The sequence below is a fragment of the Lampetra planeri genome, unplaced genomic scaffold (assembly GCF_965212315.1).
Source record: "Lampetra planeri unplaced genomic scaffold, kcLamPlan1.2.h2 scaffold_360, whole genome shotgun sequence".
Taxonomy (NCBI): domain Eukaryota; kingdom Metazoa; phylum Chordata; class Hyperoartia; order Petromyzontiformes; family Petromyzontidae; genus Lampetra; species Lampetra planeri.
Window position 1 is genome coordinate 1 of NW_027615183.1, and position 9,783 is coordinate 9,783.

General features: G+C 49.7%; 1 long non-coding RNA gene across 1 annotated transcript; it reads left to right on the forward strand.

The window, feature by feature from the left end:
• The first annotated feature begins 3,157 nt into the window (after positions 1–3,157).
• Positions 3,158–5,556, forward strand: LOC144740951 (uncharacterized). The gene is made up of 2 exons (XR_013589838.1): positions 3,158–3,289; positions 3,913–5,556. It is a non-coding gene; the product is annotated as an uncharacterized LOC144740951 (long non-coding RNA).
• Positions 5,557–9,783: the final 4,227 nt, after the last annotated feature.

Consider the following 9,783-nt stretch of genomic DNA (forward strand, 5'->3'; position numbering starts at 1 on the left):
GTAGTGTATAGCTAGTACGTTAGTGTACGTCACGTAGTGTGTAGTGTATAGCTAGTGCGCTAGTGTACGTCACGTAGTGTGTAGTGTGTAGCTAGTGCGTTAGTGTACGTCACGTAGTGTGTAGTGTGTAGCTAGTGCATTAGTGTGCGTCACGTAGTGTGTAGTGTGTAGCTAGTACGTTAGTGTACGCCACGTAGTGTGTAGTGTGTAGCTAGTGCGTTAGTGTACGTCACGTAGTGTGTAGTGTGTAGCTAGTACGTTAGTGTACATCATGTAGTGTGTAGTGTGTAGCTAGTGCGTTAGTGTACGTCATGTAGTGTGTAGTGTATAGCTAGTACGTTAGTGTACGTCACGTAGTGTGTAGTGTATAGCTAGTACGTTAGTGTACGTCACGTAGTGTGTAGCTAGTGCGTTAGTGTACGTCACGTAGTGTGTAGTGTATAGCTAGTACGTTAGTGTACGTCACGTAGTGTGTAGTGTATAGCTAGTACGTTAGTGTACGTCATGTAGTGTGTAGTGTGTAGCTAGTGCGTTAGTGTACGTCATGTAGTGTGTAGTGTGTAGCTAGTGCGTTAGTGTTCGTCACGTAGTGTGTAGTGTGTAGCTAGTACGTTAGTGTACGTCACGTAGTGTGTAGTGTGTAGCTAGTACGTTAGTGTACGTCACGTAGTGTGTAGTGTGTAGCTAGTGCGTTAGTGTACGTCACGTAGTGTGTAGTGTGTAGCTAGTGCGTTAGTGTACGTCACGTAGTGTGTAGTGTGTAGCTAGTGCGTTAGTGTACGTCACGTAGTGTGTAGTGTGTAGCTAGTGCGTTAGTGTACGTCACGTAGTGTGTAGTGTGTAGCTAGTACGTTAGTGTACGTCACGTAGTGTGTAGTGTATAGCTAGTATGTTAGTGTACGTCACGTAGTGTGTAGTGTATAGCTCGTACGTTATAATATGTACACGTAGTGTGTAGTGTATAGCTCGTACGTTATAATATGTACACGTAGTGTATATAATCTATAATGTATATCTAATGTACTGGAATACGTCATTTAGTGTGTGCGTGTGAAATTATCGGTGATAACATTAGCGCCGATGCCGATGATGTCACGGCCAGTACGCCTGTGACATCATCATCATCTAGGCCTGTGACATCATCATCATCTAGGCCTGTGACATCATCATCTAGGCCTGTGACATCATCATCTAGGCCTGTGACATCATCATCATCTACGCCTGTGACATCATTATCTAGGCCTGTGACATCATCATCATCTAGGCCTGTGACATCATCATCTAGGCCTGTGACATCATCATCATCTACGCCTGTGACATCATTATCTAGGCCTGTGACATCATCATCATCTAGGCCTGTGACATCATCATCTAGGCCTGTGACATCATCATCTAGGACTGTGACATCATCATCTAGGCCTGTGACATCATCATCATCTAGGCTTGTGACATCATCATCTAGGCCTGTGACATCATCATCTAGGCCTGTGACATCATCATCATCATCTAGGCCTGTGACATCATCATCTAGGCCTGTGACATCATCATCTAGGCCTGTGACATCATCATCATCTAGGCCTGTGACATCATCATCTAGGCCTGTGACATCATCATCATCATCTAGGCCTGTGACATCATCATCTAGGCCTGTGACATCATCATCTAGGCCTGTGACATCATCATCTAGGCCTGTGACATCATCATTATCTAGGCCTGTGACATCATCATCTAGGCCTGTGACATCATCATCTAGGCCTGTGACATCATCATCATCTACGCCTGTGACATCATTATCTAGGCCTGTGACATCATCATCATCATCTAGGCCTGTGACATCATCATCTAGGCCTGTGACATCATCATCTAGGCCTGTGACATCATCATCTAGGCCTTTGACATCATCATCATCATCTAGGCCTGTGACATCATCATCTAGGCCTGTGACATCATCATCTAGGCCTGTGACATCATCATCTAGGCCTGTGACATCATCATCTAGGCCTGTGACATCATCATCTAGGCCTGTGACATCATCATCTAGGCCTGTGACATCATCATCTAGGCCTGTGACATCATCATCTAGGCCTGTGACATCATCATCATCTAGGCCTGTGACATCATCATCTAGGCCTGTGACATCATCATCTAGGCCTGTGACATCATCATCTAGGCCTGTGACATCATCATCTAGGCCTGTGACATCATCATCTAGGCCTGTGACATCATCATCTAGGCCTGTGACATCATCATCTAGGCCTGTGACATCATCATCTAGGCCTGTGACATCATCATCATCATCTAGGCCTGTGACATCATCATCTAGGCCTGTGACATCATCATCATCTAGGCCTGTGACATCATCATCTAGGCCTGTGACATCATCATCTAGGCCTGTGACATCATCATCTAGGCCTGTGACATCATCATCTAAGCCTGTGACATCATCATCTAGGCCTGTGACATCATCATCTAGGCCTGTGACATCATCATCTAGGCCTGTGACATCATCTAGGCCTGTGACATCATCATCTAGGCCTATGACATCATCATCATCTAGGCCTGTGACATCATCATCTAGGCCTGTGACATCATCATCTAGGCCTGTGACATCATCTAGGCCTGTGACATCATCATCTAGGCCTGTGACATCATCATCTAGGCCTGTGACATCATCATCTAGGCCTGTGACATCATCATCATCATCTAGGCCTGTGACATCATCATCTAGGCCTGTGACATCATCATCATCTAGGCCTGTGACATCATCATCTAGGCCTGTGACATCATCATCTAGGCCTGTGACATCATCTAGGCCTGTGACATCATCATCTAGGCCTGTGACATCATCATCTAGGCCTGTGACATCATCATCTAGGCCTGTGACATCATCATCATCATCTAGGCCTGTGACATCATCATCTAGGCCTGTGACATCATCATCATCTAGGCCTGTGACATCATCATCTAGGCCTGTGACATCATCATCTAGGCCTGTGACATCATCATCATCATCTAGGCCTGTGACATCATCATCTAGGCCTGTGACATCATCATCATCATCTAGGCCTGTGACATCATCATCTAGGCCTGTGACATCTTCATCATCTAGGCCTGTGACATCATCGTTACTACCCCTCCGCCTCACCCCCCAGGATCTGTGTCGGCCCCCGCCGCTGAGGGTAACGTTCGGCTTGTGAACGAGTCGCTGTGCAAGAAAGCGTGGGGCAACTTCAGCCACCGCACGATGATGTGTGCCGCCAAGCGGCAGGGTTGGGCCAGTAGCTGCCAGGTAATGCAATGCTACACTATACACTACACTATACACTACACTATATACTACACACTATACACTACACTATACTACACACTACACTATACACTACACTATACACTACACTATACACTACACTATACACTACACTATACACTACACTATATACTACACTATACACTACACTATACACTACACTATACACTACACTATACACTGTGCTATACACTACACTATACACTACTACACTATACACTCCACTATACACTACACTATACACTCCACTATACACTACACTATACACTACACTATACACTACACTATACACTACACATTACACTACACTATACACTACACTAGACACTACACTATACACTACACTATACACTACACTATACACTACACTACACTATACACTACACTATACACTACACACTACACTATACACTACACTATACACTACACTATACACTACACTATACACTACACTATACACTACACACTATACACAACACTATTATACACTACACTATACACTATACATACAGACACACACACGCACGCACAATGGTCATCCCTCCTGGATGCCTGCAACATCATCAACGTCAATCACCACCGTCCCCCTTTTCCGCCTTCCCCAGCTGGGCCAGGGCGGTGGCGTCTTCTGCCTGGGCACGGACAGGAGGTGGTACCTGACCGGCATCGACAGCCGCCGTGCCGACTGCTCACAGGCCAGCCAGCCGGCCGCCTACGAGCGTGTGTGGAAATCCCTCGCCTGGATCCAGGGGAACCTCCCTTACTGACGACGGGGACGCGACTCTGGCTCTGCTCCCAGCCAGATAGCCGGATTGCCGAATAGCCGGATAGACAGATAGCCGGATAGCCAGATACCCAGCCAGCTAGCGAGTTAGCCAGATATCCAGCCAGATAGCCAGCCAGCCAGCCAGACACCCAGCCAGCCAGCCACCACCCAGACAGCCAACCAAATACCCAGCCAGATACCCAGCCAGATACCCAGCCAGATACCCAGCCAGCCAACCAGATACCCAGCCAGATACCCATCCAGCCAACCAGATACCCAGCCAGCCAACCAGATACCCAGCCAGATACCTAGCCAGCCAACCAGATACCCAACCAGATACCCAGCCAGCCAACCGGATACCCAGCCAGATACCTAGCCAGCCAGCCAACCAGATACCCAGCCAGCCAACCAGATACCCAGCCAGATACCCAGCCAGCCAACCAGATACCCAACCAGATACCCAGCCAGCCAACCAGATACCCAGCCAGCCAACCAGATACCCAGCCAGATACCCAGCCAGCCAACCAGATACCCATCCAGATACCCAGCCAGCCAGATACCCAGCCAGTCAGATACCCAGCCAGCCAGATACCCACCCAACCAGTTACCTACCCAACCAGATACCCAGCCAGTCAGATACCCAGCCAGCCAGATACCCACCCAACCAGTTACCTACCCAACCAGATACCCAGCTAGCCAGATACCCAGCCAGCCAACCAGATACCCAGACCAGGCCTACAGCTACCGCTGTTGCTCTTGGGAGGAGAGAATTAGGGAAGGAATGAACACGAATGAAACGTATTGTTTCTTTCAGTTACCATTTTACTATTTAGTTTTATTAATAATCTTTATATATAAAATGTAAATATATATAATATATTATAAATCTTTCTTCTTTGCCTTTTAAGGGAAACGTTTCGTGGCTCGAGTTGAATCTCCGATTTCCGTTCGATTCTTTGTGCTGCCATCTTGGCTTTTGTGGCACGGACGTCAGTGACGTCACGGACGTGCGGTGACGTCAGTGACGTCACGCACGAGCGATGACGTCACTGACGTCACGAGCGAACGGTGACGCTCGCTGACGTCACGCACGAGCGGTGACGCTCGCTGACGTCACGCACGAGCGGTGACGCTCGCTGACGTCACGCACGAGCGGTGACGCTCGCTGACGTCACGCACGAGCGGTGACGCTCGCTGACGTCACGCACGAGCGGTGACGCTCGCTGACGTCACGCACGAGCGGTGACGCTCGCTGACGTCACGCACGAGCGGTGACGCTCGCAGACGTCACGCACGAGCGGTGACGCTCGCTGACGTCACGCACGAGCGGTGACGCTCGCTGACGTCACGCACGAGCGGTGACACTCACTGACGTCACGGATTGTGTGGGGTGGTTTTTTTCGCGGTGTAAAATGTGTGTCCATGTTGTTGTTGTTTTTATTTTGGCGACACGACAATAAATGGCAGAGGTGGGACAAAGTCATTGTTATGCAAGTCCAAGTCGAGTCGCAAGTCATCAAATTCATGACTCGAGTCTGACTCGAGTCCAAGTCACATGACTCGAGTCCACATCTCATAGGTGGGACAAAGTCATTGTTATGCAAGTCCAAGTCGAGTCGCAAGTCATCAAATTCATGACTCGAGTCTGACTCGAGTCCAAGTCACATGACTCGATTCCACACCTCTGATAAATGGTGACGGACACACAGACAAAGCTCCCCCGTGTAGCCTCCAGCAGGGCTGTAGGGGCAAGTGCTGCTAGTAGCACCACCTATGATGCACACACAAAGCTCCCCCAGGTAGCCTCTAGCAGGGCTGTAGGGGCAAGTGCTGTTAGTAGCACCACCTATGATGCACACACAGACAAAGCTCCCCCAGGTAGCCTCTAGCAGGGCTGTAGGGGCAAGTGCTGTTAGTAGCACCACCTATGATGCACACACAAAGCTCCCCCAGGTAGCCTCTAGCAGGGCTGTAGGGGCAAGTGCTGTTAGTAGCACCACCTATGATGCACACACAGACAAAGCTCCCCCGTGTAGCCTCTAGCAGGGCTGAAGGGACAAGTGCTTTTAGCGAGTAGCACCACCTATGACACACACAGACAAAGCTCCTCCAGGTAGCCTCTAGCAGGACTGTAGGGGCAAGTGCTGCTAGTAGTAGCGAGTAGGACCACCTATGATGTACACACAGACAAAGCTCCCCAGGTAGCCTCTAGCAGGGCTGAAGGGACAAGTGCTGCTAGTAGCGAGCGGCACCGCCTATGATGCACACACAGACAAAGCTCCCCCAGGTAGCCTCCAAAAGGGCTGAAGGGACAAGTGCTTTTAGCGAGTAGCACCACCTATGAAGGCTGTGGCTACACTTGAGGGGGTGGGTGGCCAGCACCACGCCCGGCCGCCTTTGTTTCCCCAGTGCTAGCGATGTTTACACACCGCACCAGGCACTCATTTGAGGCTGAGTCGACCTAGGGGAGGCCCAGGACCGGTGCAGATAATCGTCTCCGGTTTTGGCCGTGTGCAAAAATCGAGCCCGCAGTGCGCTAACCACTACACTAGCACTCCCTACACAACAACAAGAACCGCCATTCGCCACTAAGTGCCGGTGACGTCACCACGACGCTTGTGCCAGGCCATGTGCACCTTGAGGCTGCCACGTGAAGTGTCGAACGCCCGCTGGCAGGAGGTCACGGGGCAGACCCAGCAGGTGCCACGGGTCGACTGACCGAGATGACCGAGATGACTGGCTGATGCACCACCTGTGCCCCCTACCGTGCCAACTTGCTGTGCTTTAGCCACCCGGCGCTCCGCTCGTTGTTGTGAGCGTCGCTCCTCCGCCCTCCGTTGTTGTTGGAGGGCGACTGCCTCCAACTGGCCAGTAGCGTCCTTCACGAGCCTCCTCCACTGAGGCCGATCTTGACACCGCTGGTACCAGTCATCGGCAAGTCCACTCAGCTCCACGTCCTCCACTCCCTACACAGACACACACACACACGTACACAATACACAGGTACACAATACACAGGTGGTAATGTTGTCTATATTGCCTTTAAAAGGTTAAGCGCGACTGCTAAAAACGTCTTTATTGAAATCATCATGAATCAGGATACGTTACTTCTTACACCCATCACACGCACACAAAGTGCCTTGCCACAAATGAACCGCAATTCCCTCGCCGATCTCGGTCACGGGGCATGAAACATCATCACGCGAACTGCCCCGATCACCCTTGTAGCAGCAGCGGCGGCTTTTGGATGTCCATCGAACAAAGAACGGTGGTCACCGCTTCGTCGCCGAGGCCCTTTCAGACGCGGCCGTCTGGAACGCCCTCTCTTCCGATATCAGGGAGCCACCGGGAGATGCGCACACTTTGAAATCATCATCATCATCATCTAGATTTGACAAACTCATTGCTTCACACAACTGCTCCTTGTCGCGTTTCCTGCCCCCGTGCACCTACCGATTAACGCGGTTGGCCACGTACCAGAGGTCGCAAACGGGTTTTGATTCCTTACCCGTACCCGTACCCGGACGCACCAGGGTCGCAAACGGGTACCCGTACCCTACCCGTACACGGCCAGGTACGGGTATCGGGTACCCGATTGCGACCTCTGGGATGAAGCCATGTTGCAGGCGCGGGTGGGTTGATTCTAGGCACTTGACTTGTGAGAAGAGACGACGTTGGAAATGAGTGACAAACGGTGACTCACCAGTGACTCACGGTCTACCCGTACCCGGCCGCACCAGGGTCGCAAACGGGTACCCTACCCGTTACCCGGCCGTACCCGTACCCTACCCGTACCCAGCCGGGTATCGGATAGGGTACGGGTATTGGGTACCTGATTGCGACCTCTGGGATGAAGCCACGTTGCAGGCGCGGGTGGGTTGATTCTAGGAACTTGAATTGTGAGAAGAGACAAGACGTTGGGAAATGAGTGACAAACGGTGACTCACCAGTGACTCACGGTCTACCCGTACCCGTACCCGGCCGCACCAGGGTCGCAAACGGGTACCCGTACCCGGGTACGGGTAGCCGGGTATCGGGTAGGGTACGGGTATCGGGAACCCGGTTGCGACCTCTGCTATGTACGGCGCCGAAGACGCGACGTCTCGAACGTTCTTCCCATCTGAGGAAGCCACCGGGAGCTGTGCACCTTCCAAAATCGTCACCTGCACCGACGAACCGATTCCTTTAAACCAGGGGTGTCCATTCGTTTTGCAAAGAGGGCCACATTTGATAAAGTGAAGATGCCCGGGGGGCCAATAGTTCATTTTGACATTGTTTTAACCGCAAAAGTTACGTGGAAATACACACACTGTTATAAAACAATTTTCATCGTCACAATTACCTTTATTAAATCCTTTATGTTAAGTTCGCTTGCTTGCTTGCTTGCGTGCTTGCGTGCTTGCGACCGTGCAAATCTTTCGGTCGTTTTTTAACCCACTTCCCGTGATCCAATCGAGCTGACATTTTGCACACAGACTCGTTGTGCGTGACAATTAATTTTCGTGAAAATTATTTTCCAAAATTTTACACAGTTTAGGGAATCTATTTATTTATTTAATTACCAATTGCTTAATGCTGCCAGACAATCATCTAACCCATAGGTGGCAGCCATCTCAAGCCAGAGGACGAGAGGACTCTAGCCGCCACGCATATAAAGGATTTATAGTGAAAAACTTTGTTTTTACGGGTTAATTTTTTTTTCAAATGACAATGTAACCAAATATAAGCCACTCAGTCAGACGGGAACAACTCTAAAAACGCAATTCTGCCTTTCATTCAGTCAGATAACATGGAACAAACTGTATAGAATACATTCTTTGGTTCTTTCGGTGAAGTGACGTATAAAGATAAAATAATAAATTAAATACTAGCATACGACGTTTCGATAGCAACACAAGCAATCATCATCAGGTATAAATGAAATAGAAACACAAATCTAGTATACTTAGAAATGTAACGTAATACAACAGAGAGTCGGATAACATAACAGTCAACACCCTACCTGGTTGATTACGTTCTTCCTGAGAATGCTAAATTTTAATCTCTCTCTCAAATGTAGCATTCTCAGGAAGAACGTAATCAACCAGGTAGGGTGTTGACTGTTATGTTATCCGACTCTCTGTTGATTCCAAGAACACAGGATGAGATGTTACTATCTTTTGTGCAAGCACTTCCAAGAGTTCATGAACAGTGAGCCTGGTGAAATTTGGGGAGCGCATCGTCAGTAGTGAACCTTTGGTTCCTAGGGTGTTTCGGCCTTTCACACTATACACCCTCCCCAAAGGCGGCCAGCGACAGTGTGATCAATCCTACGCTTGCGTCCCATTCCCAATTAGCAGAGGTGGGACAAAGTCATTGTTATGCAAGTCCAAGTCGAGTCGCAAGTCATCAAATTCATGACTCGAGTCTGACTCGAGTCCAAGTCACATGACTCGAGTCCACACCTCATAGGTGGGACAAAGTCATTGTTATGCAAGTCCAAGTCGAGTCGCAAGTCATCAAATTCATGACTCGAGTCTGACTCGAGTCCAAGTCACATGACTCGAGTCCACACCTCTGCCAATTAGTCATAAGAGTGGCCTTGTTGTTGATAGCCAACATCCCATGGGACTATGCATGGCAGGGGCGTCCTCCTCCCTGAGTCAAGCATTGTTGACCGCATACCTCCTGGCCCTCTCACTTCGGGGCCCAGCTGGGGTCTTTCCTCTTC